Source organism: Mesoplodon densirostris, chromosome 13 (genome assembly GCF_025265405.1).
Source record: "Mesoplodon densirostris isolate mMesDen1 chromosome 13, mMesDen1 primary haplotype, whole genome shotgun sequence".
Taxonomy (NCBI): domain Eukaryota; kingdom Metazoa; phylum Chordata; class Mammalia; order Artiodactyla; family Ziphiidae; genus Mesoplodon; species Mesoplodon densirostris.
This window is the reverse complement of record NC_082673.1, coordinates 60,847,693-60,875,561: the sequence shown is the minus strand read 5'-3', so window position 1 is coordinate 60,875,561 and position 27,869 is coordinate 60,847,693. Positions and strand designations below refer to the sequence as shown.

General features: G+C 39.9%; 1 protein-coding gene and 1 pseudogene across 1 annotated transcript in view; one reads left to right on the top strand and one right to left on the bottom strand.

Moving 5' to 3' along the window:
* SLC25A32 (solute carrier family 25 member 32) overlaps positions 1-27,869 on the top strand; it is a 45,341-nt gene that overhangs the window by 6,604 nt on the left and 10,868 nt on the right. The gene's annotated exons all lie outside the window — the stretch shown is intronic.
* Positions 22,660-24,377, bottom strand: LOC132501066 (HMG domain-containing protein 4-like; annotated as a pseudogene).

Here is a 27,869-nt window from a genome sequence, read left to right as displayed (position 1 = left end):
GTCGCTCGTTCTTATAACATGAATTGTTCAACCATTGGCATGATTCTAAAGAACAAGGACAAGATCACGGAACTTGTGAAGTCTGCTGTGCCGATGATGTTGACAATAATATCAAAGAAGCGTTGAAAAGTGATGGAGGACATGGAGAAACTTCTCAGTGTGTAGATCAGTGTCGCATCCTGCTCACCTTAATGCTGATTCAAGAGAAAACTAAAAGCCTTTATGAAGACTTGAAGAAGAAACAGCAGAGAATCAGAGGGTGCATCTTTTAATGCCAACCATGTCTGGGTTCGTCGGTTCAAGGCTAGCGCTAACCTTCACAACGTAAAAGTAAGTGGCGAGGCAGCGAGTGCAGGTATGGTAGCTCCCTGGGAATTTCATGAAACGCTTTGAGAAATTATTGAAGGCATGTGTTTACCCGAGCAGGTTTTTAATGTGGATGAGACAGGACTATACTGGAAGAGGATGCCAGACTGACGTTACATCAGTAAGGAGGAAAAGTTGATGCCAGGCTATAAGGCACCAAAGGATAGGATAACCCTGTTTGGTGGCAATGCTTCCAGTGATATGAAGCTGAAGCCTCTCTTAGTTTATCATTCAGAGAACCCAAGACCCTTAAAAACATAGCCAAGGGCTTCTCTTGTATGGAAGAATAACCCCAAAGCCTGGGTTACACAGGCCATTTTCCAGGACTGGTTTTTCCATCACTTTATCCCAGAGGTAGAGAAATACTGCTTGGAGAAGGATCTCCCATTTAACATTCTCTTGCTGCTTGACAGTGCTCTGGGCCACCCTCCATTCATGGACAACTTTCATCCCAAAGTCAAAGTAGTGCATCTGCTGCTGAATAGTACATGGCTCATCCAACCTATGGACCAGGGAGTTATAGTGACTTTCAAAAAATATTTTTTACATCACACTTTTCGTTAGGCAGTAAAGGCGAGTGATGAATCAGGAACAACCTTGCAACAATTTTGGAAGGACTATAACATCTACAAGGCCATAAAAAACATTGACTTTTCTTGGCATGAGGTTACGGCTGTCACCATGAATGGGGTTTGGAAGAACCTTTGCCTGCAGTTTGTTGATGATTTTCATGGGTTTGAGAAGGTGGATGGAGTCCAAAGAGCAGCTTATTGACTCTCAGAGAAAAGCTGGACCTAGATCTGCAAGAGGACGACTTCACTGAACCCCTTGCTGTGTAAAACGAGGAGCTTACTAATAAAGACCTGGTGGAATTGGAGGCGCAGAGAAAGGACGAAGAGACAAGAGGAAGAAAGAGTAACTGAAGAATCAAAGAGATTCACGATGCAGGAAATGGCAAGGGGATTTTCTTTTCTTTATTTGAGGAGGCACTGTTCCTTTTTGAGTCACGGAACCTGAATGTAGGACAGTACACGCAGGTTGCAGCAGGCATTCAGAATGCAATCCAGTGCTACCGTGTCATCTATGACAAGGAAAAAAGAGCTACTACCCAGACATCACTGGATCGCTTTTTCAAGAGGGTCGATAGAATCGAATCCAGCAAGGAAGCAGAACCTGTGCCATCAGCGTCAGGCGTGAGTGAAATTGCAGCTTGCCCTCCGTCTCCTATTGCTGAGGATCCTTCAGCTCTACCATCTCCCACCTCCTCTCCCTCCTCCAGTCAGTAACTCTTCTTGCCTGTTCACTCGATGCCAGCCCCTCTATGCCAGCTGTTGTACTGTACTACTGTACTTTTCAAGGTACTGTAAGATTAAAAATGTTTTCTTGATTTTTTGTGTTTGTTTTTTATGTATCATTTGTGTGAAAAGTATTATAAACCTATTACAGTACAGTACTGTATAGCCGATTGTGTTAGTTGGGTACCTAGGCTAACAGTGTTGGACTTACGAATGTGCTCTCAGAATGGACCTTGTTCATATGTAGAGGATTTACTGTATTTTATTTACATAGCAATTTTAATTCTACATTAGAGAGGCCCTAATTCAGATCCTCTTCATCTCAGTAACTTTGCAGTGGCCTCTTGTTTTCTTGCTTCCAGGTTTTCCACCTTCAAATTCATTCCCCCCAGGGTGCCTGGGTCTCCTTTCTAAACACATATTTGGTTATCTTAGGCACACTTGAACCCAAGTTTGAGAAATATGGGACTTTGAGATCATAGGCAGACTCTCTTTTGTGATTTTCAAGAACCTTTGCAATTAAGTCTATCTTAGTCTGCTAGGGCTACCATAACAAAATACCACAGAGGGCTTAAGTAACAGTAAATGGTTTTCTCATAGCTCTGGGGGCTGGAAGTTCAAGATCAAGGGACCAGCAGGGTTGGTTTCTCGGTGAGGCCTTTCTCCTTGGCTTACAAATGACTTCCTTCTGGCTGTGTCCTCACATGACCTTTTCTCTGTGCATATGCACTCCTAGTGTGTCTTCCTCTTTATAAGGACCCACCAGTCCTATTGAATTAGGGCCCCACCCTTATGACCCCATTTAATCTTAGTTATCTCCTTAAAGGCCCTATCTCCAAATACAATTACATTGGGGGTTTGGACTTCAATATATGAACTGGAGGAAGGACACAATTCAGTCCTTAAACAGGCCCTTACCCTTCTTTAGAGGCTGATTTCCTACCAACCTTTCCCTCTACTTCAGCTGAACCATTCCCCCGGTATTCTCCCCAGCAGTGCCAGGGGCTGTGATACTTCATGTATTTGTACCAGCTGTTCCACATGTCTAGAGATAAACTTTCTCTCCTTTTCCCAAAGACAAGTTTCTAATCAGTCTTCAGGGCTCTACCCAGTATCTGCTCTCCCACTTTCCCTGTCACCCTCCTACATCCCCCCAGTTCCTCCATACACAAGTGTTGATTGTGTTTCCTCTATATTCCTATAGCACTTCATAGGTTTACCATGGTGCTCATAACTTTGTAATGAGATTCCTTGTCCATTTTGCCTTGCAGATTATATCTTCCTCAGGGTCAGGGTTTGTGTCCTACTTATGTTTATATTCCTTCTTTGCCTGGCAGTGATAGTCAATAAATCATTTTCTTAATTTTTTAAAATAAATAATTATCTGTGAACAAGCAGTCATCTTTCAAAATTAAAGATTGGATCCTAACTATGATAAAGTGATAAGATTATAGTATTAAGGAAGTATAGGGTACAGAATGTTGTTGCCTATTACTGAGATAGTTCATACTCTACAGTTCTAGGATTGACTTCTTAAAACAAAGAAATCATTGGTTCATATCTGTGAAAAGCAAAGATGGTGTTTTGTGATTTGTATTTTTTTGTTTGCTTTTTTGTTTTTTTTAAACCTCAAGAGAGAACTTGTGTTGTGAGCTTATTATTGAAAGGAAAATTTACTTAGAGGACATTTATACAGGAGAATGAGAGCCATAAAATCCAAGGGAAGCATCAGAAAGATTATAAAGAACACAGCAAAACATTTCTTGAGAACCAGTAGCTCTGCTACTTGCTTTTAAACTTATCTTTTATAAACCTCACGAGAACCTGCAAGGTAGGTAATATTTATCCCCACTTAAAGAGGACACTAAAGCTCAGGAAGAAAAGACCAAGTAGCTAACTAGGGAAGTTAGATATCAAACCCAGGTCTTCTAACAGAGCCTAGTGTACTTTAATCTCATTTCATGGTGTAACATTGTCAGATTTATGATGAAAGAAATTGACTTTTCCCCCTTTGCCTGGCATTGGTAAACAGTCAATGGTTCTTTGCCAGGCTGCAGTATGCACAGTAAATTGGTGGCAAGGGGACAGTGAACTGGGCCTGTCTGAGTATGACTAGTGGACTGTAATTTGTATAAACTTTCTGGGGTGCAGTTTCTATGTGTATTTGAACAAATTTATACTCTTTGACCCCTTCTAATTCCCATTCTAAGGATATAAGAAAAAAAATTGTTGAACAGAATTTTCTTTAGAGACCTTTTAATAATAGCAAAGAGAAAAAAACAATTCACATGTCAACTAGAGGGCTGTTTGTACAAATGATGGGATATCTGTGAGAGGCAAAACCGTCATGTCAGTGTTGAAATCGTTTTTTTTTTTTTTTTTTGAGTCTTCTGGAAACCTTATTTTACGATATACCAATTTTATAAAAAACATAATTAAGATTATAAATTTGGCATTCTCTTTCATGCCATTTCCCTGTAGGAAACAGAAGGCACATTCAAAATAGTATAGCTCTGGGGCATGGGGGTGCCTAAAAGGATTGTTCACAAAGATGTAAGCAGATCATAGGAAAACCGAAAGGAATAATGTAGTATTTGGGGCTAGAAACCGTTTGGGCTGCTGTCACCTGAAGGGCCAAAGGACAGGGAGAAAGAGTCATTGAGAGAGGGCCACCTTGAGAGGAGCTGTGACCTTCAGTAGAGGAATGCAGCCTGCCCAAGCCAACCCCTGCAAGATTAAATATCTGCATCTGCTCTCTTCCATCCCTTTGATCTGCCAGGGCTCCCCACTAACCCAACTCAGCTAGAAGCTAGAAGGCAAGATCAGGCTTCTGGAGCAGAACATGGTTGAGAGAGGTGGACCCTGGATCTGGAAAGGAAACGGAAGATATTCAGGCTATATTAATTGAACACATATATATTGAGAGCCTGCAATGTACCAAGCACTATGATAGGAGTAGGCGTATTGCAATGAGGAAGTAGTAGTCTCTGCCCTCACAGAGCATCTTGCTACTGAGAAGCCAGGATCATTGAACAAAAAATCTAATAATTGCAATGAAGAGTGTTTTATTGTGGTAGGGAAAGTATCGTATGCCATGGGAACAGAGAAACTTGACCCCATCTAGAGGGTAGGAAATGATTGTTAAACTGAGACCTGAAAGAGGAATCAAAGTTAACTGTGTGAAGGAATAGGTAAGAAGAGAATGTTCATGGCAGACAGAGTAGCCTGTACCAAAGCGTTAAGGTCAGAGACTGTATAAGAGCTGAAAGTTGTTGAACATTCTAGCAACTTTCATCAAATATTTTGAAGTGTAAACTGCAATGAGCCAGGCGCTATGCAGTAAGTTCCATAAGGCAGCGTCACTGAATGCAGGGAGAGAATAAAGAGGAGACTGGGGCTTGTTGCAGAAGAGTGATGGAGGGCCTTATGTACTATGTTAAGGAATATGTTCTTGGGCTTCCCTGGTGGCGCAGTGGTTGAGAGTCCGCCTGCCAATGCAGGGGACACGGGTTCGTGCCCCGGTCTGGGAGGATCCCACATGCCGCGGAGCGGCTGGGCCCGTGAGCCGTGGCCGCTGGGCCTGCACGTCTGGAGCTTGTGCTCCGCAACGGGAGAGGCCACAACAGTGAGAGGCCTGTGTACCGTAAAAAAAAAAAAAAAAAAAAAAAAAAAGGAATATGTTCTTTATTGTTTGGGGTGTAGAATAGTTTTAAGTGGATAAATGACTTATTGAAATGCATGTTTCTAGAAAGATTACCTAACCTACAGTGCAATTAATGGGGGCGGGGCAGCAAAACTGGATATAAGAAGGTTAAATTCTGTTGCTAGTTGAGAAATGGTGTCCTGAAGTAGGGTGATGGCAGTGTGAACCGAGAGATGTGAATGGGTCCAGGAGAGACTTGTGATACAGAATCAACAGGACATCTTAATTGGTAAGAGGTTGTAAGAGGAGGAGTGTTCATGGATGGTCCCCAGGTTTCTGTCTTGAGCATCTGTGTAGATGGTAGTTCTGTTTATTGACCAATATGCATCAGCAGAATAAGAATAGCTGCAATAGGGATAGGGAATACTAGTTCAATTTTGGGTATGTTCAAACTGCAACTTTTGTTAGTTGCATTTATCTATGTAGATCTGAAGATAAGCAAAAAGGTCTGGTCTAGGGATAGAGAACTGGCATTTATATCCACAGACAAAAAAAGAAAGGGAGGAAATATACCACAATAAGGGTAGTCATCTTGGAGTGGTGGCATTGTGGGTGATTTTATTTTCTTTATTCCTTCTATATTTTGTAAATGTTCTGCAGCGTACACGTTTTGCTTTTCAAAAAGCCATTTTTAATGATTGTATGCTGGTTTAATATTTATTACATGGAAAAGGTTTTAAAATTACTCTATTTCAGTTGCAGATATAAAGCATCTGAAAATGTTCCTGGGTGAAGGATAACAGAAATAAAATTTTTTTAAATTTCCCTAGGGCCGCTGTTTTATTTTATTACAAAAGGTGTATGTCATCTTTGTTTACTTTTTACATCATGAAATTTGTATTGTTGAATTCTCTTTATCATTCTCCTCCTACAGCCACTCACAGCCAGTCTCATTCCCTGCAGATAGCTACTATTAACCATATGCAGTGTTTCAATCTATTACTTTCATAGCTCTCAATTTTTCTAAATATTCAGAGTAGTCCACAGTATACATGTATCATAATTTATTTAAACATTTCCCTATTGGTGGATGTTGAAATTACTGTCACTTTTGCTGTTGTAGAAGACGCTTCAGTGAACATTGTTCTATGTGTATCTTTGTAGATTTGGGGCTATATTTCTATAGGATATATTTTTAGAAATGGAAATGCTAAGTCAAAGAATAATTTGCATTTGAATTTTTATTAGTGTTAAACTGCTCTCAGAAAGGCCATGAAAGTGTCTATTTCCAAATACCCACACCAACACTGGGAATTAACAAACCTTAAAATTGTTTTCCATCTGGAGGAAAAAAAAAAAAAAGCCACCTTGTCTAATTTGTATTTTATTGGTGAGGTTGAAAACTTTTTCAGAGCTTCTTTTTTTTATTGAGTAGTTGATGTACAATATTACATGTTACGGTGTACAGTATAGGGATTCACAGTTTTTAGAGGTTATACTCCATTTATACTTATAAAATATTTGTTTTATTCCCCATGTTGTACAATATATTTTTTAATATTACTATTTCTTTTACAAATTATTTTATTTTATATTAGAGTATAGTTGATTTACAACGTTGTGTTAGTTTCAGGTGTACAGCAAAGCGATTCATTATACATATACATGTATCTATTCTTTTTCCATATATGTTATTACAGAGTATTGAGTAGAGTTCCCTGTGCTATACAGTAGGTCCTTGTTGATTATTTTATATATAATAGTGTATATATGTTAATCCCAACCTCCTAATTTATCCCTTGCCCCCCACCTTTCCTCTGTGGTAACCATAAGTTTGTTTTCTAAATCGCTGAGTCTATTTCTGTTTTGTAAATAAGTTCACTGGTATCATTTTTTAGATTCCACATATAAGCGATATCATATGATATTTGTCTGTCTGACTTCACTTAGTATGATAGGTCCATCCACATTGCTGCAAATGGTATTATTTCATTCTTTTTTATATGGCTGAGTAGTAGTCCTTGTGTGTGTGTGTGTGTGTGTGTGTGTGTGTGTGTGTGTGTGTGTGTACCACATCTTCTTTATCCATTCATCTGTTAGTGGATATTTAGGTTGCTTCCATATCTTGGTATTGTAAATAGTGCTGCAGTGAACATTGGGGTGCATGTATCTTTTCAAATGAGAGTTTTCTCCGGATATATGCCCAGGAATGGGATTGCCGGAACATATGGTAGCTCTATTTTTATTTTTTTACAGACCCTCAATACTGTTCTCCATAGTGGCTGTACCAATTTACATTCCCCCCAACAGTGTAGGAGTTTACCCTTTTCTCTATACCCTTTCCAGCAGTTATTGTTTGTAGACTTTTTGATGATGGCCTTTCGACCGCTTTGAAGTGGTACCTCATTGCAGATTTGATTTGCATTTCTCTGATAACTAGTGATGCTGAGCATCTTTTCATGTGCCTGTCGGCCATCTGGATGTCATCTTTGGAGAAATGTCTATTTAGATCTTCTGCCCCTTTTTTCATTGGGTTGTTTGTTTTTTAATATTGAGTTGCCTGAACTGTTTGTATATTTTGGAGATTAATCCCTTGTTGGTTGCATCATTTGCAAATATTTTCTCCCATTCTGTGGGTTATCTTTTCATTTTATTTATGGTTTCCATTGCTATACAAAAGTTTTTAAGTGTAATAAGGTCCTCTTTGTTTATTTTCTTTTTATTTTTATTACTTTAGGAGGTTGATCCAAAAAGATATTGCTGCGATTTATGTCAAAGAGTGTTCTGCCTATGTTTCCTTCTAAGAGTTTTATAGTATCTGTTCTTACATTTAGGTCTTTAATCCATTTTGAGTTTAGTTTTGTGTGTGGTGTTAGAGAGTGTTCTAATTTCATTCTTTTACATGTAGCTGTCCAGTTTTCCCAGTACCACTTACTGAAGAGACTGTCTTTTCTCCATTGTATTTTCTTGCCTCCTTTGTCATACATAATTGACCATAAATGTGTCGTTTTTTTGTGGACTTTCTATCCTGTTCCATTGATCTGTAAGTCTGTCTTTGTGCCAATACCATGGTGTTTTGTTTACTGAAGCTTTATAGTATACTCTGAAGTCAGGGAGTCTGAAGCCTCCAGCTCTGTTTTTCTTTCTCAAGACTTTGTGTTTCCATACAAATTTTAGAATTTTTTTTTTGTTCCACATCTGCAAAAAATGCCATTGGTAATTTGAGGGATTGCATTGAATCTGTAGATTGCCGTGGGTAGTATAGTTATTTTGACAATATTCTTCCAATCCAAGAACATCATATATATTTCCATCTGTTTTGTGTCATCTTTGATGTTTCATCAATGTCTTATAGTTTTTGGAGTACAGGTCTTTTGCCTCCTTAGGTTTATTCCTAGACATTTTATTCTTGTTGATGTGATGGTAAATGGGATTGTTTCCTCAATTTCTGGTCTTTCATTGTTAGCGTAAAGAAATGCAACAGAATTCTGTGTATTAATTTTGTGTCCTGCAACTTTACCAAATTCATCGATGAGCTCTAGTAGTTTTCTGGTGGCATCTTTAGGATTTTCTATGTATAGTATCATGGCATCTGCAAACAATGATAGTTTTACTTCTTTTCCCATTTGGATTCCTTTTATTTCTTTTTCTTCTCTGATTGCCATGGCTAGTACTTACAAAACTATGTTGAATAAAAGTGGCAAGAGTGGACATCCTTGTCTTGTGCATGATCTTAGAGGAAATACTTTTAGCTTTTCACATGTTAGCTGTGGGATTGTCATATATGGCCTTTATTATGTTGAGATATGTTCCCTCTATGCCCACTTTCTGGAGAGTTTTTATAATTGGGTGTTGAATTTTGTCAAAAGCTTTTTCTGCATTTATTGAGATGATCATATGGTTTTTACTTTTCAGTTGGTTAATGTGGAGTATCACACTGATTAATTTGCAGATATTGAAAAATCCTTGCATCCCTGGGATAAATCCCACTTGATCATGGTGTAGATCCTTTTAATGTGCTGTTGGACTCAGATTGCTAGTATTTTGTTGAGGATTTTTGCATCTATGCTCATCAGTGATATTGGCCTGTAATTTTCTTTTTTTGTGGTATCTTTGGTTTTGGTATCAGGGTGATGGTGGCCTCATAGAATGAGTTTGCGAGTGTTCCTTCTGCTGCAATTTTTTAAAATAGTTTCAGAAGGATATGTGTTGACTCTTCTCTAAATGTTTGATAGAATTCACCTGTGAAGCCATCTGGTCCTGGATTTTGTTTGTTGGGAGGTTTTTGTTTGTTTGTTTTTAGATTTTAAATATTTATTTATTTATTTTTGGCTGCGTTGGGTCTTCATTGCTGCATGTGGGCTTTCTCTAGTTGTGGCGAGCGGGGGCTACTCTTCATTTTGGTCCTCGGGCTTCTCATTGCGATGGCTTCTCTTGTTGCAGAGCATGGGCTCTAGGTACGCGGGCTTCAGTAGTTGTGGCTCATGGGCTCTAGAGCACAGGCTCAGTAGTTGTGGCACAGGGGCTTAGTTGCTCCACGGCATGTGGGATATTCCCAGACCAGGGATCGAACCTGTGTCCCCTGCATTGGCAGGCAAATTCTTATCCACTGCGCCACCAGGGAAGCCCTGTTGGGAGTTTTTAAATCACAGTTTCAATTTCAGCACTTGTGATTTGGTCTGTTCATATTTTCTATTTCTTCCTGGTTCAGTCTTGGGAGATTGTACCTTTCTATGAATTTGTCCATTTCTTCTGGGTTGTCTATTTTTTTGGCATATGGTTTTTTGTAATAGTCTCTTATGATCCTTTGTATTTCTGTGGAGTCAGTTGTAACTTCTCCTTTTTCATTTCTAATTTTGTTGATTTGAGCCCTCTCCCCTTTTTTCTTGATAACTCTGGCTAAAGGTTTATCAATTTTGTTTATATTTTCAAAGAACCAGCTTTAAGTTTCATTGATCTTTTGTATTCTTCATCTCTATTTCATGTATTTCTGCTCTGATCTTTATGATTTCTTTCCTTCTGCTAACTTTGGGTTTTGTTTGTTCTTTTCTCTATTTGCTTTAGGTATAAGGTTAGGTTGTTTATTTGGGATTTTTCTTGTTTCCTGAGGTAAGACTGTATTGCTATAAACTTCTTAGAAGTGCTTTTGCTGCATCTTATAGGTTTTAGATCATCGTGTTTTTGTTTTCATTTGTCTCTAGGTATTTTTTTACTTCCTCTTTGATTTCTTCAGTGATCCAGTGGTTGTTTAGTAGCATATTGTTTAGCCTCCACGTGTTTGTGGGGTTTTTTTTTACGGTTTTTTTCTTGTAGTTGATTTCTAATCTCATAATGTTGTGAAATTCAGTAAAATTCAATTTTTTAAAATTTACCGAGGCTTGCTTTGTGGCCCAGCATGTGGTCAATCCTGGAAAATGTTCCATGTGCACTTGAGAAGAATGTGTATTCTGCTACTTTCAGATGGAATGCTCTATAAATATCAGTTAACTCCATCTGGCCTAATGTGTCATTTAAGCCTGTGTTTCCTTATTGATTTTATGTCTAAATGATGTGTACACTGATGTAAGTGGGGTGTTAAAATCCCCCACTATTATTGTGTTACTGTCAATTTCTCCTTTTATGGTTGTTAACATTTGTGTTATATATTGAGGTGCTCCTATGTTGGGTGTGTGTGTGTATATATATAAGTGTGTGTGTGCATGTGTGTGTATATATATATATGATATATGATATATATCTTCTTCTTGAATTGATTCTTTGATTGTTATGTAGTGTCCTTCTTCGTCTCTTCTAACAGTCTTTATTTTAAAGTTTATTTTGTCTCATATGAGTATTGCTACTCCAGCTTTCTTTTGATTTCCATTTGCATGGAGTACCTTTTTCTATCCTCTCGTGTTCATTCTGTATATGTCCCTAGATCTGAATTGGGTCTCTTGTAGACAGCATATACACGGATCTTCTTTTTATATCCTTTCAGCCAGTCTTTGTCTTTTGGTTGGAGCATTTAATCCATTGACATTTAAGGTAGTTACCAATATGTATGTTCTTATTGCCATTTTGCTAATTGTTTTGGATTTGTTTTTGTAGGTATTTTTTTCTTCCTTTCCTTTTTGTTTCCTTCTCATGTGATTTGAAGACTATCTTTAGTGTTGTGTTTGGATTCCTTTTTCTTTTTTTGTGATCTATTGTAGATTTTTGGTTTCTGGTTACCATGAGGTTTTGCTATAGCAGTCTTTATATATACAATATTGTTTGAAGTTGCTGGTCTCTTAATTTCAAATGGATTTCCAGTATCCTTCATTTGTTCTCACAGTTGCTGATTTTGATATCATATTTGTGTGTGGGTGATTTCCTACCTTTACTGTATGTTTTCCTCTACCAGTAAGCTTTCCATTCGTAATTTTCTTGTTTCTAGTTGTGGCCTTTTCTCTTCTGCCTAGTCAAGTTCCTTTAGCATTTTTTTAACATATTTATTGGAGTGTAGTTGCTTTACAATATTGTGTTAGTTTTTGCTGTATAACAAAGTGAATCAGCTATACATATATATATATATCCCCATATCTCCTCCCTCTTGCATCTCCCTCCCCCCCTCCCTATCCCACCCCTCTAGGTGGACACAAAGCACTGAGCTGATCTCCCTGTGCTATGCGGCTGCTTCCCACTAGCTATCTGTTTTACATTTGGTAGTGTATATATGTCCATGCGACTCTCTCACTTCATCCCAGTTTACCCTTCCCCCTCCCCACGTCCTCAAGTCCATTCTCTATGTCTGCGTCTTTATTCCTGTCCTGCCCCTAGGTTCATTAGAACCTTTTTTTTTTTAGATTCCATATATATGTGTTAGCATATGGTATTTGTTTTTCTCTTTCTGACTTACTTCACTCTGTATGACAGTCTCTAGGTCCATCCACCTCACTACAAATAACTCCATTTCATTTCTCTTTATGGCTGAGTAATATTCCATTGTATATATGTGCCACATCTTCTTTACCCATTCATCTGTCCATGGACATTTAGGTTGTTTCCATGTCCTGGCTTTTGTAAATAGTGCTGCAATGAACATTGTGGTACATGTCTCTTTTTGAATTATGGTATTCTCGGGGTATATGCCCAGTAGTGGGATTGCTGGGTCGTATGGTAGTTCTATTTTTAGTTTTTTAAGGAACCTCCATACTGTTCTCCATAGTGGCTATATCAATTTACATTCCCACCAACAGTGTCCTTTAGCATTTGTTGTAAAGGTGGTTTGATGGTGCTCAATTCTCTTAGCTTTTGCTTGTCTGTAAAGCTTTTGATTTCTTTTTCAAATCTGAACGAGATTCTTGCTGAGCAGAGTATTCTTGGTTGTAGGTTTTTCCCTTTCATCACTTTAAATATATTGTGCCACTCCCTTCTGGCCTGCAGAGTTTTTGCTGAAAAATCTGCCGATAACCTTATGGGGATTCCCTTGTATGTTATTTGTTGCTTTTCCCTTGTTGCTTTTAATATTTTCTCTTTGTCTTTAATTTTTGTCAATTTGATTAATGTGTCTTGGTGTTTTCCTCCTTGGGTTTATCCTGCGTGGCGCTCTCTGTGCTTCTTGTAATTGGGTGACTGTTTCCTTTCCCATATTAGGGAAGTTTTTGTTTTTTGTTTTTTCTTTTTTTTTATTTTTGGCTGTGTTGGCTCCACCAGCCGCGGCGAGCGAGAGCCACTCCCTGCCGCGGTGTGTGGGCCTCTCACTGTGGTGGCCTCTCCCGCCGCGGAGCACGGGCTCTAAGGCATGCGGGCCTCAGTAGTCACGGCATGTGGGCTTCAGCAGTTGTGGCTCTCGGGCTCCAGAGCGCAGGCTCAGCAGCAGCGGTGCACGGGCCCCGTTGCTCCGTGGCACGCGGGATCCTCCCAGACCAGGGACCGAAGCCGCGTCCCCCCCACCGGCAGGCAGACTCCCAACCGCTGCGCCACCCGGGAAGCCCCTAGGGAAGTTTCCAGCTATTATCTCTTCAAATGTTTTCTCAGATCCTTTCTCTCTTTGTCTTCTGGGACCCCTATCATGTGAATATTGGTGCATTTAATGTTGTCCCAGAGGTCTTTTAAATTGTCTTCATACCGTTTCATTCTTTTTTCTTTATTCGCTTCTGTGGCAGTGATTTTCACCATTCTGTCTTCCAGGTCACTTATTCATTTTTCTGCCTCATTTATTCTGCTATTGATTCTTTCTACTTTATTTTTCAATTCAGTTATTGTATTGTTCAACTCTGTTCTTTATCTCTTCTAGTTCTTTGTTAAACATTTGTTGTATCTTCTTGGTTTGTACCTCCATTCTTTTTCCGAGATCTTGGATCATCTTTACTATCATAACTCTGAATTCTTTTTCAGGTAGATTGCCTATCTCCACTTCACTTAGCTGTTCTTCTGGGATTTTGTCTTGTTCCTTCATCTGGAACATATTCCTCTGCCATCTCATTTTGTCTAACTTTCTGTGTTCTGCAGCCTGCAGGATTATAATCCTTCTTGCTTCTGGTGTCTGCCCCCTGGTGGGTGAAGCTGGTCTACGAGGCTTGTGCAGCCTTCCTGGTGGGAGGAACTGGAGCCTGCCCTCTGGTTGGTAGAGCTGAGTCTTGTCCCTCTGGGGGGCATGGCCGTTTCTAGGGGTGTGTTTAGAGGTGCCTGTGGGCTCCAGAAGGCTTTAGGCAGCCTGTCTGCTGATGGGTGGGTCTGTGTTCCCACCATGCTGGTTGTTTGCCCTGAGACATCCCAGCACAGGAGCCTACAGGCTGTTGGGTGGGGTCAGGTCTTGGTGTCAAGATGGCTGCCTCCAGGAGAGCTCACATCAGTGAGTACTCCCCGGTACCTCCTCCACCAGTGTCCTTGTCCCCACAGTGAGCCACAGCTGCCCCCTGCTTCCCCTGGAGACCTTCCAAGACCAGCAGGTAGGTCTGGCCCAGGCTTCTGTGAAGTCACTTCTTTCTCCCTGGGTCCCAGTGTGCACGAGACCTTCTCTGTGCCCTTCAGGAGTGGAGTTTATGTTTCTCCCAGTCCTGTGAAGTTCCTGTGATGAAACCCTGCTGGTCTTTAAAGCCAAATGCTCTGGGGGGCCTCTCCCAATGCCTGACCCCCCCAAACTGGGGAGCCTGACGTGGGGCTCAAAACTTTCATTCCTGAGGGAGAAGCTTTGCGATACAGTTATTTTCTAGTTTGTGGGTCACCCACCCAGCAGGTATGGGATTTGACTGTATCGTGAATGCACCCTTCCTACTGTCTCGTCGTTTCTTTGTCTTTGGGTGTAGAACATCTTTTTTGGTAGGTTCCAGTCTTTTTTGTTGATGGATATTCAGCAGTTAATCGTGATTTTTATGTTTTTGTGAGAGGAGGTGAACTCAAGTCCTACTCTGCCATCTTCGATTAATATTTCTCTAACGTTCAGCGGGCTGCCTCAGAGCCCGTGATGCACTGCCTGCTGGCTGTGCCCTCAGCCCCTGCCCCCATGGCAGAGAGCAGACCTCAAGACTCTTTCAGCTAATTCTTTAAAGCTTCTATAACAAGGTCCCCTGCTTCAGGCTCTCCTTTGATAATGCTGAATAGTGTTAGGAGTTCCAGCTTGCTGAGGTTTTCCAGATTCATATTGAAAGCCTGATTACTGGCAGTCACACTTTAGTCCTTAAGCATAAATTCTTAAGGCTTTCTTCAGTTAAAATTTGGGAAAACTGACAAATATATTTAGAATGCCATCAGCATGGTAGAAAAGTGTCCACACTTTTCCTGGCACTCTGGGCTCCGCTTCCTACTGGCTCCACCACCCACTCCATCCAGAGCCCCCCAAGGCCCTGCCCCTCAACCTACAATATATTCTTACAATTTATACCTAATAGTTTGTACATTTTAATCCTCTACCCTTATATTGCTCCTCCCCCCTTCCCTCTCCTCACTGGTAACTGCTAGTTTGTTCTCTATATCTGTGAGTCTGCTGCTTTTTTTTTTTTTTTTTTTTTTTGCGGTACGCGGGCCTCTCACTGTTGTGGCCTCTCCCGTTGCAGAGCACAGGCTCCCAACACACAGGCTTAGCAGCCATGGCTCACGGGCCCAGCCGCTCTGCAGCATGTGGGATCCTCCCGAACCGGAGCACGAACCCATGTCCCCTGCATCGGCAGGCGGACTCTCAACCACTGCGCCACCAGGGAAGCCCTGCTGCTTTTTTGTTATAGTCACTAGTTTGTTGTATTTTTTAGATTCCACGTATAAGTGATATCATACAGTATTTGTCTTTGACTTATTTTACTTAGCATGATGGCCTTCAAGTCCATCCATGTTGCTGCAAATAGCAAAATTTCATTTTTTTTATAGCTGAGTAGTATTAAATTTTGCAGATATATTGTACTACAGCTTCTTTATCCATTCATCTGTTGATGGACACTTAGGTTGCTTCCATGTCTTGGCAATTGCAAATAATGTTGCTATGAACACTGGGGTGCCCGTATCTTTTCAAGTTAGTGAGTGTTTTTGTTCTTTTTTTTTTTTTTCCCAGATATATACCCAGGAGTGGAATTCCTGGGTCATATGGTAGCTCTGTTTTTAGTTTTTTGTTTTTTTTTTTGAGAAACCTCCATACTGTTTTCCACAGCGGCTGCACCAATTTGCTTTCCGATTAACAGTGTAAAAGGGTTCCCTTCTCTCCACAACTTTCCCAACATTTGTTGTTTGTGTTCTTTTTGATGCTAGCCATTCTGATGGGTATTAGGTAATCTCTCATTGTGACTTTGATTTGCATTTCCCTGACGATTAGCGATGTTGAGCATCTTTTCATGTGCCTGTTGGCCATCTGCATTTCCAATTTGGAAAAATGTCTGTTCAGGTCTTTTGCCTATTTTTTTAATTGGGTGTTTGGTTTTTTTGTTGTTGAACTGTATGAGGTGTTTGTGTATTTTGGCAATTGAGCCCTTGTTGGCTGCATCATTTGCAAATATTTTCTCCCAGTCCATAGGTTATCTTTTCATTTTGTTTATGGTTTCCTTTGATGTGCAAAAACATGTACGTTTGATTAGGACCCATTTATTTATTTTTGCTTTTATTTCTGTTGCCTTGGAGACTGACCTAAGAAAACACTGGTATGATTTTATGTCAGAGAATGTTTTGCCTATGTTATATTCTAGGAGTTTTATGGTGGCATGTTTTATATTTAAGACTTTAAGCCAGTTTGAGTTTATTATTGTATATGGTGTGAGTGAGTGTTTTAACTTCATTGATTTACATGCAGCTGTCCAGCTTTCCCAAAGCCACTTGCCGAAGAGACTGTCTTTTCTCCATTGTATATTTTTGCCTCCTTTGTCAAAGGTTAAGTGACTGTAGGTGTGTGGATTTATTTCTGGACTCTGTATTCTGTTCCGTTGACCCATATGTCTGTTTTTGTGCCCATACCACACTGTTTTGATTACTGTAGCTTTGTAGTAGTGTCTGAAGTCTCAGAGGGTTATGCTTCCAGCTTTGTTCTCTTTCCTTGGGATTGCTTTGACAATTCTGGTTCTTTTGTGGTTCCAGGTAAATTTTAGGGTTATTTTTTCTAGTTCTGTGAAAAATGTCATGGGTAATTTGATAGGGATCTCATTAAATTTGTAGATATGGCCATTTTAATAGTATTGATTCTTCTAACCCAAGAGCATGGGGTATTTTTCCATTTCTCATCTTCAGTTTGCTTTATCAATATTTTATAGTTCTCAGTGTATAAGTCTTTCAACTCCTTGATCAGGTTTATTCCTAAGTATTTTATTTATTTAAAAAAATGATTCAGATACATATATTTTTTTCATATACTTTTCCACTACACATTATATTACAAGGCACTGAATATAGTTACCTGAGCTATACAGTAGGTCCTTGCTGTTTATCTCTTTTATACATAGTAGTGTGTATACATTAATCCCAAACTCCCAACTTATCTCCCCACCCCCCTGCCCACTATCCCCTCTGGCAACCACAAGTTTGTTTCCATGTCTGTGATTCTATTTCTGTTCTGTACATAAGTTCATTGATAGCATTTTTTTGGATGCTGCATATAAGTGATATCATATATTTGTCTTTCTCTGACTTATTTCACTTAATGTGATAATCTCTAGGTTCATCCATGTTGTTGCAAATGGCATTATTTCATGCTTTTTTTATGTCTAAGTAATATTCCATTGTATATATGTACCACATCTCCTTTTTCTATTCATCTGTTGATGGCTACTTAGGTTGCTTCTATGTCTTGGCTATTATAAATACTGCTGTTATGACCATTGGGGTGCATGTATCTTTTCAAATGAGAGTTTTCTCCGGGTATATGCCCAGGAGTGGGATTGTAGTATCATAAGATAACTATTTTTTTAAGGAACGTCCATACAGCTCTCTGTAATGGCTGTGCCAATTTACATTCCTCCCACAGTGTAGGAGGGCTCCCTTTCTCCACACCCTCTCTAACATTTATTATTTGTAGACTTTTTAATGATGGCCATTCTGACTGGTGTGAGGTGGTACCTCATCATAGTTTTGATTTGCATTTCTCTAATAATTAGGAGTGTTGAGCATCTTTTCACGCGCCTGTCAGCTATTTGGATGTCTTCTTTGGGAAAATGTCTATTTAGGTCTTCTGCCTGTTTTTTGATTGGGTTGTTTATTCTTTTGATATTAAGCTGTATGAGCTGTTTGTATATTTTGGAAATTAATCCCTTGTTGGTTGCATCATCTGCAAATATTTTCTCCCATTCTGTGGGTTGTCTTTTCATTTTGTTTATGGTTTCCTTTGCTGTGCAGAAGCTTTTGAGTTTAATTAGGTCCCATTTGTTTATTTTCATCTTTATTTTCATTACTCTAAGAGATGGATCCAAAAAAATATTGCTGCGATTTATTTTAAAGAGTGTTCTGCCTATGTTTTCCTGCAAGAGGTCTTACATTTAGGTCTTTAATACATTTTGAGTTTATTTTTGTATGTTTTGTTAGAGAATGTTCTAATTTCATTCTTTTACATGTAGCTGTCCAATTTTCCCAGCACTACTTATTGAAGAGAATGTCTTTTCTCCATCGTATGTTCTTTCCTCCTTTGTCATAAATTAATTGATCATAAGTGTGTAGGTTTATTTCTGGGCTTTCTATCCTGTTCCATGGATCTATATGTTTGTTTTTATACTAGTACCATACCGTTTTGATTACCATAGCTTTGTAATATAGTCTGAAGTCAGGAAGTGTGAATCCTCCAGCTCTGTTCTTCTTTCTCAATTGTTTTAGCTATTTGGGGTCTTTTGTGTTTCCATACAAATTTACAAAATTTTTGTTCTAGTTCTGTGAAAAATGCCATTGGTAATTTGAGGGATTGTATTGAATCTGTAGATTGTCTTGGGTAGTATAGTTGTTTTGACAGTATTGATTCTTCCAATCCAAGAAGAACATGGTATATCTTTCCATGTGTTTGTATCATCTTCAATTTCTTTCATCAACATCTTATAGTTTTCAAAAACAGTTCCTTTGCCTCCTTAGGTAGGTTTATTAGTAGGTATTTTGTTTTCTTTTTGATGCAGTGGTAAATGGGATTGTTATCTTAATTTCTCTTTCTGATATTTCATTATTAGTGTATAGAAATGCAACAGATTTCTGTGTATTAATTTTGTATCCAGCAACTTCACCATATTCATTGATGAGCTCTAGTAGTTTTCTGGCAGTGTCTTCAGGATTTTCTATGTGTAGTATTATGTCATCTGCAAACAGTAACAACTTTACTTCTTCTTTTCCAGTTTGAATTTCTTCTATTTCTTTTTCCTCTCTGATTGCCATGGCTAGGACTTCCAAAACTATGTTGGATAAAAGTGGCAAGAATGGACATCCTTGTCTTGTTTCTGATCTTAGAGGAAATGCTTTCACCTTTTCACTATTATGTTAGCTACCAGTTTGCCATATATGGCCTTTATTATGTTGAGGCATGTCCCCTCTATATTCACCTTCTGGAGAGATTTTTTTTTTCTCATCATAAATGGGTGTTGAATTTTGTTAAAAGCTTTTTCTGCATCTATTGAGATGATCTTTTGGTTTTTACTCTTCAATTTATTCATGTTGTATATCACATTGATTTGCAGGTATTGAAAAATCCTTGTATCCCTGGGATAAATCCCAGTTGATCATGGTGTATGATTGTTTTAATGTATTGTTGCATTTGGTTTGCTACTATTTTGTTGAGGGTTTTCATATCTATGTTCATCAGTGATACTCACGTATAATTTTCCTTTTTTGTGATTTTTTTTTTTGTCTGGTTTTGGTATCAGGATGTTGATGGCCTCATTTAATGAATTTGGAACTGTTCCTTCCTCTCCAGTTTTTTGGAACAATTTCAGAATGATAGGTGTTAACTCTCCTCTAAATGTTTGGTAGTATTCATCTGCGAAGCCATCAGGTCCTGGACTTTTATTAAGTGTATCTTTTCTTTTGGAAGAGTTTTAGAGGGATTGGTATAAGTTCTTAGTATGTTTGATAGAATTCCCCAGTGAAGCCACCAGTTCTGGACTTCTGTTTGCTGGGAGGTTTATGGGGGGGGGGGGGCGTTGTTTTTGTTTTCCTATATAGTTTCTATTTCACTTTTAGTGATCATTCTGTTCAGAGTATTTATTTCTTCTTGATTCAGTTTTTGGTGGGCTGTATGTTTCTAGAAACTTATCCATCTGTTCTAGGTTGTCCAGTTTGTTGGCATATAATTGTTCATAGTATTGTCTTACGGTCTTTTTGTATTTCTGTAATGTCAGTTTTTTCTCCTTTCATTTCTTAATTTGGTTATTTGTGTCCTCTCTCTTTTCTTCTTGGTGAGCCTGGCCAGAAGTTTGTCAATTTTGTTTATCCTTTCAAAAAAGCAGCTCTTGGTTTTATTGACTATTTCTATTGTTTTTTTAACCTCTGAATTTATTTCCTCTCTTATCTTTATTATTTCCTTCCTTTTGCCAGCTTTAGGTTTTGTTTGTCCTTTTTTCTTTTAGGTGGTACGTTAGGTTATTTGAGATTTTTCTTGCCTTTTGAGGACCACCTCTATTGCTATGAGCTTCTCTCTTAGGACTGCTTTTGCTTCATCCCATAGATTTTGTATGGTTGTGTTTTCATTGTCATTTTTCTCAAGGTATTTTTTAATTTCCTCTTTGATTTCATCGTTGACCCATTGGGTTTTTAGTAGCATGTTATTTAATCTTTATATAATCGTGGGGTTTTTTTCTTTTTTTTTCTCATTACTCTTTCTGTGGTTGATTTCTAATTTCATATCATAGTGGTCAGAAAAGATGCTGGAAATAATTTTTTTTCTTTACAAATATTAAAAATTTGATTTTTAATAATGTAAGTACAAAATTTTATTTCTTTATACAACTCTAATGGGATTTGGATCAAACTGCTAGAATTTATTTAAAAGACAAAATAAAACAATGATATAAAAACTGCAAGAAGGTTTGAATCCAAAGGTTTTCCTCTAACAGTACCAAATATCACAAGGAACAGATTATTATACAAATGTGTACAAATTTTAAATACAAATACAATAGGGTTGGATTTTAAAGGAAAACAAACAAACAAAAATCAGGTCCTCATCAGGACTTTATTAATGTGTACAAATGACAATGGTAGGATTGACTTCTTTCTGTACTAATCCATGTCTCTGAGGCCTTTCCTTGATACTCTGTGTCAAACAGGAAACTGACATGGGTACAGAGGAGGCGTGGGACAGGTACTAACACACAAACTCAAACCAGGATTTCTGCTCTTCGTGATTTTGGTTCCCAGACGTTCCTGTTTCCTTCTGTTTCCCCAGTTAAATCTCAAAACTGCTCTGAGGTGAGAATGGCATTCAGCAGCCAGAATACCTTTAAGAAAAACAGCCCTGTGACCACACTGGTGGGAAGAAAGGAAGGAATTAAATAGGATGCAGGCTGGCGGCACTTTCCTCAAAGATCTACTTTGGTACTGTGGTGCTCCATCCAGGCCAAGGGAAGAAAGCAGTCACCTCAGAGCCTGGTTTTGACGTGGACTCTCAAACCAAATTTAAAAACAACCCTGAAGCGCTCAACTGTTTTCTTTGGATCTGGGAAGCAAAAATCTGGTTCTTTGGACATAAGGGCAGCTGGGAATGGTAACATTCCTTTTTATTTAGTTTCTTGACATTGTTCAGTTGTAAAGAACTAGAATCCCTATATGATTCCTTTTCGAGGCACAGTACCTGAAAGTAGATGATTTGGAGTTTGCAGAGGAGACCAGAGGAAGGAAGGGAGGAAGAAATGACAAATCTGTATCTTCCACATGCTGTTGCTGCTGGTGGAGGCTCTTGTTTTTAACTTATATATACGGAAATTTACAGGATAAATTAAAATCTAAGAGTTTAAAGAGTTAAATACACATAATTAAAACACATCCACACACGCACATAAACAAACCTACATGAGAATAGAGTACTTTTTTCGCAATTTGCTTAAGTGTGGAATGCAGAACACTGTGTATCTGCCCAACAGGGGAGCCAATGAGATGAACCCAGGAATCAGGCTGGGCAAAGCTCACCTTCCATACCCAACAAGCAACTAAGCAGCAGAACTGTGAGCTAAGCTGACGCTGCCAATGGAAGATACCAGCTCTTAGCTCTGCAGACCAAATGCTGTGGGTCAGCTCACAATATAGTCCATTCAGCTGGTGGCACTGACGGCCTTACCCTCTCCAGGGCTCACAAATCTCCTTGGCTCCGACTGAGGCTGCCAGTGGTACCAATGATTACAATAAGTTTTGAGACATGGACACTGGTAGAGCAGGAATTGGAATGAACCCCCCTACTAAGTTCACTTAAGCCATCGCAACAACTTTCAGATGGGAACGATGTTATCACCTTCCACCTAGGTCACTTCAAGTTGAAAAGCTTTGTACTTTCAGTTAATTGACGTCTTCCCATAATCTTTCCTATTGCATTTCAGACTGTAAGACAGGTAAGGCAAAATGGTCAGTGATGGGTCTGGAGGTACAATTGAGTTTGGAAAAAAATCACATTTTGGCTGACCTTAAAGCGATGCACTTGACATCCAGAACAAGCCCCCAGCCCCCAAGTTACATTGATTTCTAAGGCAGATTTATCCACCACAGGAAAATAAATAATCCCAAGCCCATATTCATGCCAAGGTTTCCTCTTGGCTAAACCTTTGCCATTTCATAAAATTATTAAAAGCAAAGTAGTTACAGTCCTATGTATATATTATACATTATATAAACATATATATACACATTATGCATATATATAAAAATTTAAAACCTACACCCAGAGGCCAGTGAAGGGATCTGTAACAGTCGCATATACACAAGCCAGCAACAGGCAAGATAAGGTTTCTGTCCCAGGAGTCTTTGCTATCACGGTCCAGGTATGATGTAAGCAATGTGGTCTAGTATGTTTGACAAGACCTGTCTGGGACAGCCATTCAACTCAGGTAGTTGTGTGGTCACACACGCCAAGGGGCCAAGCACACAGATGATGAAATCCAGAAGCACTAACAAACTGCCACACACAGCCACCATGCCCTCGGTTTCCTGCAGGTGGTGTCCAGTGAGGCTCAGGGACTCTCCCAACAGCTGGAGATGAGCGGCCACGTCGACAGGCTCTGTCTTGGGGGCTTTGTCTGGCGAGGCGGGTAATAATAGCAGGTTGGTGGGTGGGGATTTCTTCCGGGCAACAGTACTCCTGCAGAGGAAGCTTTCACTTTCATGGAACCTTCTGAGCTGGATGCTTTTCTTCTCACAGTTGTAGCTTCTGCTTTGTTCTGTTTGTGTTGCAGATGCTGAGGTTTTTGCTTCCAAATCAGTTTGTCCTTCTCTGGCAATTGCTTCCACACCTCAGCCAGTTTTTTATTCAGTTCCCCAAAATCTGTGCCTGGATGGTCAGCCACAATGGTTACACGATACTCCTTAAAGAACACCTGGTAGGCCGACATGTTCTTTTTTGGCTTTTCTCCTCTGTCTCTCTCTTTGTCCTTCTCCTCTCTTTTTTTTTTCTCACTGTGCCTATCTGTGTGGAGGCCAGGAAATGGTGGGGGAAGGGTGGCTGCTCCAGTGTACAGGATGCTGGGCAGAGGGCCAGGAGGCGCTGGGACCTCTCCCACTGCTGCAGCAGGAAGTCCCAACCTTCTTTTGGACTTGGAGTGTCGCTTCTCTTTATGCTTCTCCTTGTCCTTCTTTTTGCTCTTCTTTGACTTCTTTTTCTTCTTGATTTCCCGGTAAGAATCATCAATCACTAACTCCCCAGCCTCCAGCTCCCTGCCAGAGGAGGAGCCTGATTCTACTAGAATAGGTTCAAGCCCTGAAAGATCAAGGTTAGCACTGTGGGATTCTGGGAACTGGGAGGCATCAGACCCATAGCCTTCAGGGCCAGGAGACGAACGTGAATCTGAGAATGACTTGTGCTTCTTCCAGGCTGTTTTCAGAAAGCTCCGTAACTCGTGTCCTATGAGTAAAGCACCTTGCTCATCTCAAGCTGACTTCTTAGAGGGTTTTTTCACAGTTGCTTGTTGAGAGGGGTACTGAAAAGACTCCTCATCAACTGAGCTGCTTCCCTTCTCCTTTGGTGAGTGAATAAGTTTCATCTTTAACCCATCGGGTTCCCAAAGGGTCTGTGTCTCAGTGTTCACACAGAGCAGTTTCATTTTTTTGGATTTGTGGGAACCACCGTCCTCCAGGGGCAGCTCCCCACTGCTTCCGCTTTCTTCCTGTGTTGTTCCTTTTTACTCTCTGAATGGCTTGAAGAACTGGAGGACTTTTCTCCTGTCTTTTTGGGGGGCTTGGTGCCTTTTGCCAGAGGGGAAGTGATCCCTTTCAACAGGTCCATAGTTGTATCAGCAGATTGCGGGCTGGACTTTTTCTTTTTCTTTTGTGACAATTCCAAAGACAAAATATCTGGTGTATCACAAATGAAGACTGTTCTCCTACGCTGAATCCTCCAAAATACCAGCTCTCCACCTCTCTCCTCCTTCACCCTGGTTTATCGGCACTCAGAACAAGAATCACTGTCCTCCATAGTAGTAATCATCAGAGGGGTGCTCCCTCTGCTTGTGCTTGTCCATCCCCAAGAAGTAAAGTTCACTGTCCTTTAACCTCTTCTTGGAAGAATTCCTGACCTGAGCAGTGATTTCTTCCTCTTCCCTTAAAAAATCTTTGTAAGAATGTTTCTTTTCTCGTTGGCTTCAGCCAGCAGCTTGCCCTATGTTCTAAAAGCCGTGATCACCATCAAAGCAATCTTCACTAGGCTCACCCGGATCCTGCCTCAGTGCGCTGACTGCCGCCATCTTGGAGAAGGAGCGAAAAGCGCAAGCGGCCAGGGAGCCTCAGTCAAGCCCAGAGGGCAGACCTTGAAATAATTTCTATCCTCTTAAATTTGTTGAGGCTTGTTTTGTGTCCTCGTATGTGGTGTATCCTAAGGAATGTTCCATGTGTATTCCGAAATACACATGCTTGAAAAGAATGTGTATTCTGGGGTTTTTTTGCATATAATGTCCTAAAAATAGCAATTAAGTCTACCTGTTCTATTGTATCATTTAGTATCTCTGTTGCCTTTTTGATTTTCTATTTGGAAGATCTGTCCATTGACGTCAGTGGGGTGTTAAAGTTTCCTACTGTTATTGTATTCCCAGCAATTTCTCTCTGTTAGTATTTGTTTTATGTATTTAGGTGATCATATTGGTTGCATATATATTGAGTGTAATATCCTCTTCTTGTATTGATGCTTTTATCATTATATACTGTTCTTCTTTATCTTTCTTTGTGGCCTTTGTCTTAAAGTCTATTTTGTCTGATATGAGTATTCCTACCCTGTTCTTGTCATTTCCATTTGCATGAATATCTTTTTCTATCCCCTCTCTTTTTTTTTTTTTTTTTTGGCTGTGTCGGGTCTTTGTTGCTGCATGCAGGCTTTCTCTAGTTGTGGCAGGTGGGGGCTTCTCATTACAGTGGCTTCTCGTTGCGGAGCACGGGCTCTAGGCGTGCGGGCTTCAGTAGCTGTGGTGCATGGGTTTAGTTGCTCCGTGACATGCAGGATCTTCCCGGACCAGGGATCGAACCCATGTCCCCTGCATTGACAGGCGGATTCTTAACCACTGCCTCACCAGGGAAGTCCCTGTTCCCTCACTTTCAATCTATGTGTGTCCTTCGCTCTAAAGTGGGCAGTATATTGGAGGTTCTTGTTTTTTTAATCCAATCTGCCACTCTGTCTTTTGATTTGAGCATTTAGTTCATGGACATTTAAGGTAAATATTGATAGATAGGGATTTATTCCAATTTTAAACCTTGTTTTCCAGTTGATTTTATATTTCTTCTCTTTCTTTTTCTTTCTACTTTTTTGGTTTGATGGGTTTTTAAAAATTATGCACGAGTTCTTTTTGGTTTTTGTGAATCTGTTGTGTTTTTGATTTGTGGTTACCCTGTTTTTCAAGTACATTAACCATTACTATATACCTGCTTTAGACTCATAGTCATATAAGTTCAAACACATTCTTAAAAAAAGAAGAAATCTATGTTTTCTTACTCCCCTTCCCCACACTTTATGATTTTGATGGCCTCTTTTACATCTTCATGTTTATCTGTTTATAGTTATAATTGCTTTCACAAAAAACATTTATCTTATTTAAATGATTTACTTTCCAACTGTGATTCTCTTTCCTATAGATTCTTGCTTTTTTTCTATTTAGAGAAGACCTTTCAATATTTCTTTTAGCATAGGTTTTGTATTGCTGTGTTCTTTTAGTTTTTGCTTGTCTGGGAAATTGTTTATCTCTCCTTCTATTTTAAACAATAATCCCACTGGGTAGAGTATCCTAGGTTGCATGTTTTTCCCTTTCAAGACTTTGAATATATCTTGCCATTCCCTTCTGGCCTGCAGCATTTCTGTAGAAAAATCAGCTGATAGCCTTGCAGGAGTTCCCTTGTAATCAACTTTTTTTCCTCTTTCTACCTTTAGAATTCTCTCTTTATCTTTAACTTTTGCTGTTTTAATTATAATATGTCTTGGTGTAGGTCTGTTTGGGTTCATCTTGTTTGGGACCATCTGTGCTTCCTGTACCTGGATATCTGTTTCCTTCTTTAGGTTTGGGAAGTTTTCAGCCATAATTTCTTCAAATACATTTTTGATCACCTTTTCTTTCTTCTTTCTGGGATCCCTATTATGCATAGATTGCCATGCTTTAAGTTATCCCATAGGTCTCATATATTGTTTTCATGTGTCTTTCTGTCTTTTGTTCTGATTGGGTGATTTTCATTATTCTGTCTTCCAGATCACTTATTTGTTTTTTGCATTATTCAGTTTGCTATTTATTGCCTTTAGTTCAGCTTTTTTCTTAGCAAATGAGTTTTCTAATTTTAATTGGCTCCTCTTTATAGTTTCTATGTCATTTTTACAGTGATCTGCATTTCTGTTGGTATCCTTTCTTAATTCCTTCAGTATTTTTATTACCTCCTTTTTGAACTCAGGGTCTAGTAGACTGGCAAGGGCTATTTCATTGTCTGTTCTTTCAGGGTAAGTCTCTTGATATTTTAGTTGCAAGTGGTTTCTCTGTTTCTTCATTTTATTTATATTTGTCTGACTATGAGTTTAGGAAAAACAGTTATCTACTGTGGTCTTGAAAGGCTGTTTTTATGTGGGAGCATCCCTGTGTAGCCTGCGTGAGTCTAATATTTTTGGTGCAAGGGCTGTTTTTAGTATGGATGCCTGCTGCTTCTTTTTCTCAGTGTGTGCTGGCTGTTATTCCCTTGAGAAGGGGTGTGATTGTTGTTGTGGTAACCAGAGCCTGCACTGGATCGTGAACGGGACCTCATGTTTGCTCTGTGGCTGTCACAGCACTGTCAGGGGCAGGGTCTGCTCCCCAGTTGTTGGAGTAGAAGCCCCCATATTCAATTCTAAGCTACAGTGTGAGGTAGGTGGGACTGGATTGCTCCTGCTGGGATAGGAGCCGCTGAGTATTCCTCCTCAGGAGTTGTCCACCAGAAAATGCACTCTGTAGTGTCACCTGTGTGAGCTCACAAAGTACAGTGTTGTTGGCACTGCCCTCAGCCTTGGGAATGAAGGCAGTCGGCCAGGATGTCCCTCAGGTGCTGTGCTCACAAAGCCGCCAGCACAGAGCCACTGAAGTCCAGCATGGGGATCCACCCATGGGAGCTATGGAATCAGCCCAGACCCCAGCCCCACCTCCGCATGCAGGTGCCCACAAAGCCCACCAGTGCTAACACCAGACCTGCTCCAGTGCCAGTAATATGCTCCAATGTCCCACAGGCACTACACTTTCAGAGCCCCAGTGGCATAAATCCACACAGCTGCTGGGACATGGCTCAGATTTCAGCCCCACTTCTGAAGTCTCTAGCACTGGGGATCTGCTCAGATTTTAGCCTCATCTCTGCGTGTGGGCACTTGCACACTCCCAGAGCTCCTAGAAGCGGAGCTGCACGTGCTGTGAGCACACTGAGAATGAGGCTGCTATGGCGGGGCCCCACCCCTCACTTTGTGTGTGTGTGTGTGTTTGTGTGTGTATTAACAATGGGGCTTTTATGGCAGATCTGGGCTGCACCCTACACACACCCTGTTG